Source organism: Pituophis catenifer, unplaced genomic scaffold (assembly GCF_029215685.1).
Source record: "Pituophis catenifer annectens isolate HBS135680 unplaced genomic scaffold, rPitCat1.0.hap2 SCAF_2, whole genome shotgun sequence".
NCBI lineage: Eukaryota > Metazoa > Chordata > Lepidosauria > Squamata > Colubridae > Pituophis > Pituophis catenifer.
Window position 1 is genome coordinate 156,360,395 of NW_027256882.1, and position 10,610 is coordinate 156,371,004.

Here is a 10,610-nt window from a genome sequence, read left to right on the forward strand (position 1 = left end):
GCAGTAATTTATATCTAATTTGTTTTTTCCTCTTGCCGTATAAACTTACCCATTTGCCAAGTTTTGAAATATTTTTGATGCCATGTGACCTGCTGAAATCCTATTGTTTCATGCAGTGCATCTTGATGGTCACCTTTGTGTCTAACTACAACAGTAGCTTTTGTCCTGATTAGGATCAGGTAGATGGGACAGGTTATCTGCAATTGACTTAAATCAAAAATCAACTCCAGTATGGGTCAGTCAATCCTTTTCCCATGAAACTCACACCCAATAGGATTCTACTTGGCACTACTGGCATAGCAGATCTAACCACATTAATCTTGCAATTTTACATACTCCAGCAGCAGAATTTGCTTGTACACATTGCAATGGCTTCCTTTGCAACCTAGTTGTCCTGGAAAGGATCCAGTTTTCTTTTAGTACATTCTAGGCCAGGGTGTCAAACTCGCCTTGTCACGGCAGCATCACATGATGTATCGGGACTTTTTCCCCCTTCACCAAACCTGGCATGGGTGTGGCCAGCGCATGATGCATCCAGCCCGCACACCACGAGTTTGACAGCCCTGTTCTAGGCTCTGCATCTCTTTTGTCCTATCTTACAGCCAAAATGAACCTAAATAAAAAGGGCTTTGCAAGATGCCAAATAATCACTCTAGAAGAGCTGTTCAGCTAGAGCAGTGGTTCTCAACCTGTGGGTCGCGACCCCTTTGGGGGTCGAACAACCCTTTCACAGGGGTCGCCTAAGACCATCAGAAAACATATTTTCAATGGGCTTAGGAATAATTTTATGGTTGGGGGTCACCACAACATGAGGAACTGTATTAAAGGGTCGTGGCATTAGGAAGGTTGAGAACCACTGAGCTAGAGCCTAGATAATCAATAAAGATAGGTGACAGGCATTGTATTTTTTACATCATAACATGTTACCTTTTACACATCGTGTGGCCTGGGGCATAAGAACATCAACTACAGTACAACTTACTAGTGAGGATGTCAAAGTAGTGATGTAAGCAGGTGGGTATTCCTGGTAGTTGCCATTGAATGTGGGATAAAGCAGGAAAAGGGAATTCTGTGCAAATGTTGCTGAAGTATAATTTGACATCACTATGGTCCATGATGCTAGGGCTTCTGGGAACTGCAGTTCTGACTTGAACTTTCATCTCTACCCCTGGAATAATGATTCTGATCAAGTAGCTGACCTTGGCTGAGCTAGAAAGCCAAGTGGGATTAATATTAATATTTGGATAGGAGATTTCAGAATTGTAGATTAAGGGATTGCCTGAAAAGGATGACAATAAACCACTACTGCAAGTCTGTTGGGAAAACTATCAATAGGTCGGTGAACTTAACCAGAAGAGGAACTCAAAGGAGACTTGATCGATAAGAAAGTGAGCCATAAAGAGTAGCAATCCTTGAGTGGCTGCCAAAAGAAAAACTAGGTAGAAAAGCCCATTGGATTTGAAAACCATGCAACGCACCAGGCTACAATCTGCTTTGTTTAAACTGTGTTGCAACATCTCAGCTTGCACGACTAGCAGATAGTAGGTTGTGTTGTACTGAGCCCAGCAATTGGGTGAATGGTGCAAACCACAACTGAGTTAACGATACTTAGTTTACTCGTACATCACAGCTTCTCACCTTTGAAAAAGAATAAGTGAGAATGGCCTTCCCTTTGGAAGTGTGGGGTCATGAAAGACTGGGATGTGTGGAGATAGCTTACTGTGTCCTGACATCCTCCTGATGGATTTGTAAAAAAAAAAAAAAACCCTCTCCTTTTGTTTCACCAGTCACTGTAGAGGAGAACAAAAGGTTGTCATCTGCATATGAAGGATGCTTGGCATTTAATTGCACTTTCTTTGAGTAAAAAAGGGAGGAGATACAATAGAGCAATTGCTGAAAAGAAACATTTAGCCAAGATGCTGTGTTTCCTTAGTGCAAGGCAGGTGGGGGAGATGGAGACAGAAAAAGTCCAAGAAATTAGACTTTTGGAGCAAAATGACACTTTTCCCGTCTTTGCTTATGCATATGGGATGGTCTTCCTGATGCCCTCAGGAGAGGGAAAATAGAGCTGGATCTTGTAGGAAGGATACAGGCTTTCTGTTAAGTGCCAGGAGTGGACGCAAATTCACACGGGAGTTCAAGAGGAAAATGGAATGCAAGCTGCTCCCTTATCCTGCCAAGTTCCTTTTTCTGGAATCTCCAACATCACCGCTCCTTGCTTTGTGAGTCTGAAGAATGACATAAGCACTCCCAGGATATCAGATGAGTATTTCCTCTGGTTAGCCTTTATATATACATGATAGAGCTGAATACACCACATTGAATACTAACACTTTCATGTGGGTGGGGGGGGTGCCACCCCCCCATCAACTTCTTTGAGAAAAATTGTTGACATTACTTCCAAAGAGAGTGCCAACATATGTCTTCAGGCTATACGGAGCCTATGCTGAGGCTCAAAGATAAAACTCACCCATGGCTGGCTCGCTGCTTCTTGCCTTGGGTCTGGCATCGTTCACCAGCAGGGTATTTACAGTATTTCAATGCAATAATGCCAGCTTGCTGGAAGCATCACTATTTCCACTGATGAAACAGGATTAAGCTTCGTTTTTTGTGATCCTTGGAATACAGGATAAAGCGTCATCACATTTTAAAAAAAAACAAAACCCAAACAATAAAAAGTAACAAATATGCAGGACCTTGTACATGCAAGATTTCTACAATTTCAGATATGAAAACCATTTACTTCCTGCAAATACCAGCATGGGTGTCCAGCAAGGAACCGCCTCAAAACCCATTTTGCCATCCCTCCCTTTCTTCAATTTCCCCATCATTCCCCCAACTCCCCTTTCTGCTCTCTTCCCCCTTCCCAATTGCACCACATGTACAATAATGTCCTGATCCATATGACCTCACTCTGGCTTTGGTCCTATAGAGAGAGCCCTTCCAGGACCAACAGCAGTGAGTTATGTCAATTGATTGCATTATTGAAGTAACCAGGGGAAAATATATCTCTTCCCCCATGGGGGTGGAAGGGTTAAATGCATGTTAAGTATTGTGAAGGCTTAAAAGACAGCTAAATGTTGTCTTTTTAGTGAAAAAACAGAGTGGGTGAATCTAGGTGTTCCTTGAACGGTACAAAATGGTTCTGAGGCCATATAGGCTGCTCACACTTTTTTTTTTTTTTTTTTTTAAAGAAAGACAGGAGTCTTATCTTTTTTAAATAAAGATTGTAAGGCTTTTCGTTTGGATACTTCTGCACTTTTGGGACCTATGCTTCTAACCACAGGTAGGTCTTGTGTGTGTGTGTGTGTGTGTGTGTGTACACACACACTGCAAAAATCTGGACAGTCATTAACATCAGCAACATGTTCGAGCTTTCTATATCACTTTACTGCCAGTTATGACCATTCTGATTTTTTTTTTTTAACCTCCCTGAGGCACCCAAATGTCAAGAAAGAAACGTGACAGTTCTCTTCCGCGAGGTGGTCTCCAGCATCCGGTTGTCTAGATCAAATAAATCCCATTTGCTTACTGAGATTTGTAAATGTGAATAGCCATGTATTTCTTCATTTGATCTAATAATTTTTGAAAGCAAGCTGACTTAATGAAAACTGCCACAATTAAAAAACTGCCTCTCCTGAAGAAATACTTCTTTTTGTCTGTTCTCAACCCATCACAAAAGAAGCTGGTGAGGTGACCGTAAACTCATGCATTATTAAATAGGATGGAAAGCCATATTCTATAAACTTCTAAATGTACAATGTTAGAAATGCATCTTCCCCCCCCCTCCGTCCCTCCCTTCCTCTGCCTCTGCCTCCCTCTCTCTTCCTCCCACCCTCCCTCTCCCTGGAGAGCTGCTGCTCTTAACAGTAGGCGATACTGCACTGCATTAGACAGCTCTGGTTCTGTTTAAAACAGCAGCCTAAATGCCTGCCTCCTTTTGCCTTTCTCTGCAGAGCAGATTAGTTCACCCCGCAACTAACTGCAAGCAACTGCCCTTCTCAAAATGGTCTGATTGGTGCAAATTTTGACGTGGATAATGTGAGAGTGCTGGTTGGGCTGGCCTGGTTGTGTGCGGCAAACGCACACAATCTCATCGGGCAAAAACATAAGACCCTGGGATTGCTGTTCCATGCTGTCTTGATATGGATACAGCCACCGATCATCAGATGCAACATCCGCTTTATCCCTTTTGCTCATTCCTGTTCTTTGGAACATTTCTGCAGCTCTTCTTCCTTCTTCCTCTTAGGGAGTTGCTAGGGTACCAGCTAACCGCCAGGGCAGCCCTCAACCTACAGTTCTGCCTAGTCTCTGTGAAATCCTGGCTTATTACAGGCAGAGCTGCGGGGTGCCACGTGGTTCTCTTCCGCCTCCACTCCCCTTTAATTAGCAAGATGAGGCGGCCTGCGTCATTCCCATCCGTGGGGAGAGGTCAGGGTGCGCTGTCTTCAATGCAGCAGCAACAGAAAAAGCGAATCTGTCTTTTCTTTTTCTTTCTCCCCCCCCCCTTCCACCTCCAGTTTCTGAAATCTTCTCCGCTGAACACTAGAAGAATAAGAGAAAGCATCCTCTGTTAATTACTCTTCCCCCCCCCTCCTTGTCAGTGAGGAAATGGCAGAGAGGAGGAGGAGGAGGAAGAAGAAACGAAAAGGATGCTAGCTCTGAACAGTATGTCAGAATTGACGCACATTCCCTTTATTTATATTCCTCCAGTTCGTTGCTTTTTGTCCCTTGGGGATTTTGGTCCTTAGAACTTCCCTATCCCGATCAGTATAATTCAGTCAAATAATGGAAGGCATGACAATTGGAGACAATATGTACCCGTGACCGATGAAACTATTCGGTGTAGGACAGCGGAGGGAGTTGTTGTTTTCTCTGAGATTCTCTCTAATAAGGCAGCATCCTGCGTTTTGCTTCCTTTCATTATAATTATAACGGAGGACAAGGGGCTTCTCAATAGCTTCAAACCCCCTCCCTCCAGTTCCCACAAGCTGCACTGGTTGCCTGTTTGGATCCACTTCAAGGTGTTAGTTATCAGCTTTAAAGCCCTTCACGGCATGGGTCCAAGTTATCTGAGGAACCTCCTCAACTTGATGAGATTAGCCTGCCCGCCCCCCCCTCGTCCCCCCAAGCCAGCAGAAGAGGCATGCTGCTGATCCTGTGGGCCAAGGAATTTCGGCTGGTGAAGTCCAGGAAAAGAGTCTTTTCTGCCATGGTGCCTGCCCTCTGAAACATTATGCCTCTCCAAATGAGATCCACACCTTCCATTTTGGCCTTCGGAAAGAACTTGAAGACCTGGCTGTGTCAGTTGGCCTGGGGCCCCAATGGGGAGGAGATATCTTGGAGGTGGTTAATGGATTAGACTGACCCCATCTCCTTCCCCATGTACATTTTGCTCCCTTACTCTCCATCTTCATCAACTGAATTTTAAATTATGGTTTTTATTGTTCTAATGTTTTATATGATATTTTTACTGAATAGCCAGCTGTAAGCGGCCTAGAGTTGCTTTACAAGATGGATGGCATAGAAGATAGATAGATAGATAGATAGATAGATAGATAGATAGAGCAAGCAGGACCCTCGTCTGCCAGAACTAGCAGCGGAGTCGGACAGTGAGAAGGCTGGGGAGGAACATGGGCCAGTCCTGGAGTCTGGGGAAGGCTCAGATGAGGGCTCTGCGTCAGAGGCAGAGATGGGGCCAGGGCCATCTGGGAGTGATGCGCGGACTCCGGAGCCTCCAGAGTTGGACATCAGAGAGGCAGAGGAACAGGAGGAGCCTGTTCCTAGTGCGCGCATGCGCAGAACTGCCAGAAGGCAAGAACAGTTAAAACTAAAGGGACGCTCGGGAGTAAGGCCTGGAGATGATTGGCCCCTCCCATAAGGCTTAAAAGAGGAGCAAAAGCATGTAGGCCCTTTGCAGGAAACAACGTTGTTAATTCTGTTCCCAGTCCGTGCAGCTTTGCCAAGTAGGTCTTTGGCAGCATGTCAAGGGAGATAAAAGTTGGTGATTATTCCTGAAGGACTTCTCCCGAAGGACTTTTGCAAGTAATTGGGACTCAATAAAAGAGGTTTTTGGGACTACTAGTCAGGAAACCTAGATCACAACAGGACTATGGAACTTCCCTCCTTTGCTTCCTCAGTGGAATGGTGGGGAGAGGGGGAGACGGGACTAATTTCTCCTTTATCCCAAAACTGATGCAAGAAAATCCCATTTTGTTGGTTTGTTGGGAAATTGTGGCCTTAAAATTCTACTTCTGATATGAAGGTTTAGGAGACACACCTAAGAGTTAAATCATATATTAGGATGTTGCTTGCAGCTATATTTTTCCTTTCCTTACTAAAATGTAATTTAGCGTATGTACATATGGAAGGAACTTCTAGATCAGGGGTGTCAAACTCAATTTCATTGAGGGCCACATCAGGGCTGTGGTTGACCTGGGGGGGCTGGGGAGGTCAACTAGGAGGGCATGGCTAGCTTGACGCCACTCCCCAAACTGTTGGCATGTTTCCTCTTTGCATTGGGTAAACTGGGCTAAAGCCATGCTGGCCTGATCTTTCCTCTTCGCATTGGGTAGACCAGGCCGAAGCTGCGTTGGCCTGATCTTTCCTTTTCACATTGGGTAGACCAGGACAGCCCCACGGGCCAGATCTGATCACATTGCAGGCCAGATGCGGGACATGGGCCTTGAGTTTGACACCCTTGTTCTAGATCAAAAAAGCACAGAGATAAGTAGAGGCAACTTTAATTCCCCTTCTCCTACTGTAACCCAAATTTGGGAGGAGTGGGGATGATTCAATCTGGTTTGTCCCTGTTTGTTTTTAACCTACATCTATTCGATAAGAACAACAACATGAAGAGTGGGACATTCAGTATTTTTATAGCTAGATCTCTGTTGAATATCTGAAATGTGTGTCTGATTTTATACATAATAATTTTCACAGGACACAATTCAGTCGCTTTTATGATATTTCAAATCAGAAATGAAAAAAAAAAGCTATTATATGTGGGTGTTGGGAAATTGCACTTGATATAATGTCTGCATTTATGCAGCATCCTGACTCATGATTTGTTTAACCATAGTTTACTGAGTAAATTACACTTGAATTCTGAATGTGTTCTGTACATGGCATATATAGAGTAAACCGCAAACCACACTTGCATGCTGAGAATGTTTCTGTACACTCCATGTGCTCCTTAATTAATGGGCTGTGGGCAACAATATATTTATTGTAAGATAATTATTAGCCTAACTTGTATAATACAGCATAAGGATGCTGGGGAAAACAGCTTAGTTTCCACTTGTGGCATTCTAGTCAAAATGTGGCCAAACTGACCCCTCTGTCTCCTACAAGACCACCTCTAAGGCAGGGGTGGGTTCTAAATTTTTTTACTACCGGTTCTGTGGGCGTGGCTTATTTTGTGGGCATGGCTTGATAGTCATGTGACAATTATTTAAGATTTAGCAGAGGTACTGGTCTACCAGGCTGTACCAATCTACCCATTTATTTTTGCAGGCACTGATCTACCCATTTATTTTTGCAGGCACTGATCTACTCTTGTATTTTTGCAGGCACCGATCTACTCATGTATTTTTGCAGGCACCGGTCTACTAATTTGTTTTCTTTTAACACTGATCAGCTGTAGGGGAGGCCCTTTGAAGCCCCGCGGCAAGAGTTTAAACAGTTTTTTTCCCTCTAGCCAGCAGCTGGGAATCAGGAGGCAGCAATAGATTGGGGGTGGGGCCAAATAAAAGGTAAGAATAATGCGGGGAGTGAGTGGGGGGGTGGGGGGGCAGAACCAGTTCGGTGACGTTATATCGTCACCGTTACCGGCTCGGTGGAACCGGGCGGAACCGGGAGGAACCCACCACCGCTCTAAGGTCCCTTTCAACTCTGTTATTCTGTATTCTCTGTTAGTAGAGAATATTGTGTGTGATATAGAATGACAACATTGTTTAGAAGGGACTGAGTTACCAGCCTATGTGAAAACTTCACTTGATCAAAACCAGAATGATTCATGGTGGGCCCAATCACAGCATATGGAACAGTGTGGCTAGGAATGGAAGAGGATTAAATGGTAAAGAATATGAATTAACATATGAAATTACAGAAGAGAAACAAAAAACATGTTCACATCTGTGAAGCTAAGAGAAAGGGGAGGGGTGTAATTGATCTGAATGAAAGCAGCCAGATTGTGAGGTGTACAACTAATGAATAAAGGGAAATTGTTTAATTATGAATGAAAGAACTAAAATGTCAGTCTGAAAGTCATCACGATTGTTGCAATTGTATATGAAAGTAGAAATCCATAGGATGGTGATAGTCACATGATGTGCTCTAATGAATAGTTACCACTAAATAAGAATGAGTTGGGGAGGGAATGCAGTATGTTCTAAATGTATGTGATCCTGAAAATATAGTTAGACGACATGAGTAGATGGGAATGGGCGAGAGAACAGAAAAAGTGATTGAGCCATTTGGAGACCTAAGAATTAATGAAAATGGTGACTGATAAGTATCTGCTTAGAAATAAAGGTTTGCTTTAACTGAGAAGTCCTTAGTGCTCTCTCAGCTTGGTTGTTTGCTTGCAGACATTTCATTACCCAACTAGGTAACATCATCAGTGCTAATGACTGTGGGGTTTTCTTCCTGTTTATATACAGTAGCTTGTCCTGCCAGTATTGGTGGGAGTGTGGTTTTGTCTTTGGTATTCCTGATTAGGGTATTGTTTTCTGCTTCTAAACAGCCAGAAAAAGTTAAGTTGGTTCATACCGTAGGTACACATGGCAAAGGTATGTAATAGCATGGTTAATATCATGGTTTATGACGAAAGATTGATTCAGTTATAAAAATAGAATAGAATAGAATAGAATAGAATAGAATAGAATAGAATAGAATAGAATAGAATAGAATAGAATAGAATAGAATAGAATAGAATTCTTTATTGGCCAAGTGTGATTGGACACACAAGGAATTTGTCTTGGTGCATTCGCTCTCAGTGTACATAAAAGAAAAGATACGTTCATCAAGAATCATAAGGTACAACACTTAATGATAGTGATGAGTGTGATGAGAATTCTGATTGGGGGACGTTTTTTTTTCATTGCGTCAAGAAATAATCTTGAGAGGAAATGGACATTGAAGAAAAGGGAACAAGTGAAAGAAATGAAAATAGAATAACTTGCAGGGTGCAGACGTGATTCCTGTATGAAGACACGTTAGAGGATAATATCCACAAAGAATGAACGCAAAGTAGACGTAAGGAAAGAGAATGTAGAAACTACTTGAAACAGAGTAAAAAAAAGTAATTCTACAAAGTACTACAGAAGCGTCTTGAGTTCCATTATTGGAATGCATGCAAAACTGGGTGGTATTTTGAAGTGGAAGAACCTGTGGATGACACAAAATATATTCAAGAGAATGATAGCTGTAAAGAGAGCTGAGAGAAAGATATTCTATAATAGGTATAGAAAAAAAATACAGTTGCAAATGTAATTAGAGAGAGCAAGGACAGGGGCGGGTTCCAAATCCCGTCGCTACCGGTCTGCTCGTACATGCGTGCGTGCGCGGCGCTTCTGCGCATGCACAGAAGCATCCGGACGGGTGGGCAGACCCTCCTGCCGTCACCGCTACTGGTTCGCCCGATCCGGTGCAAACCAGTAGCAACCCACCACTGAGCAAGGAACAGTTAAAGTTTTAAAAAGCTGGGTAAATGCAGAGCGAATTGGATAGAAATGTGAAAAGAAGAAGTTTGAAATATGAAAAAAGAATCCTATTCGGTGCAGTGAAAAGGATTAAAAATACAGAATAGAAAAATAGAGAATATCTAGAGAAATATAGAAAACATAGAGAAATATAGAAAAATATATAGAAAAATAGAAAGTCTACTTACATGTCAGAGGCGTGTGACAACTGCAAAAGGATGCAGATAGATATGCAAATGATTGCATGCGAAGGAATTGTGGGATCAAAAATTGGGTGCAAATCAGAGCTGGCAAAGTACCCAACACTCGGTGCAAGCAAAATGGGGAGAGGCAGGATCTCAGCTGAGCCTTCGCGGGCTAGCTGGAAATCTTTGGGCAAAGTCACCATGGGGTTGAGGGCAGAGGCAAGGAGGGGCAAGGAGGCAGCCATGCACCCTTAACTCATACTTACCTGGCAGAGGAGACACCATGATCATGAAGGTGGTTTTCCCAGGGTGAGGCTCATCCATTGCACTCTGGGTGTGCTGACCCCTGCAATTTCCCCAAATGTGGGAAACTTGACTGCATAATTTGTGGTAGTGGGGGACTGCGTTCGCGCTTTCCCCTGATCTTGCTTGTTCAAAGACAGAAAAGAGAACTTGGTTTCTTGTGCATGTTGTTTCATTTGTTATCCCAGTACAACCTTTTCCAGTATTTGTTTACTGATTTTATAAGCTATCCTTATCAAATAGGATTTCCACTGGGAGTTGAAAGTAGCAGATTTAAATGTATACTTAGTTGGGAAGTGAAAAAATAAACGCAGGAAGACTTTACAGCATCTTTGTCATCCAAGGGGAAGGGATTATGATTTGGGGTGGGGAGAGAGAAGAGGCTGGGTTGCTGGGTATTTCAGATGGAAAGAAATGT

The 10,610-nt window shown here is 43.1% G+C and overlaps 1 non-coding gene across 1 annotated transcript; it reads left to right on the forward strand.

The window, feature by feature from the left end:
• Positions 1–10,147: 10,147 nt before the first annotated feature.
• On the forward strand, positions 10,148–10,311 carry LOC139313515 (U1 spliceosomal RNA). Its single transcript, XR_011600119.1, has one exon. It is a non-coding gene; the product is annotated as a U1 spliceosomal RNA (small nuclear RNA).
• The last annotated feature ends 299 nt before the right edge of the window (positions 10,312–10,610 follow it).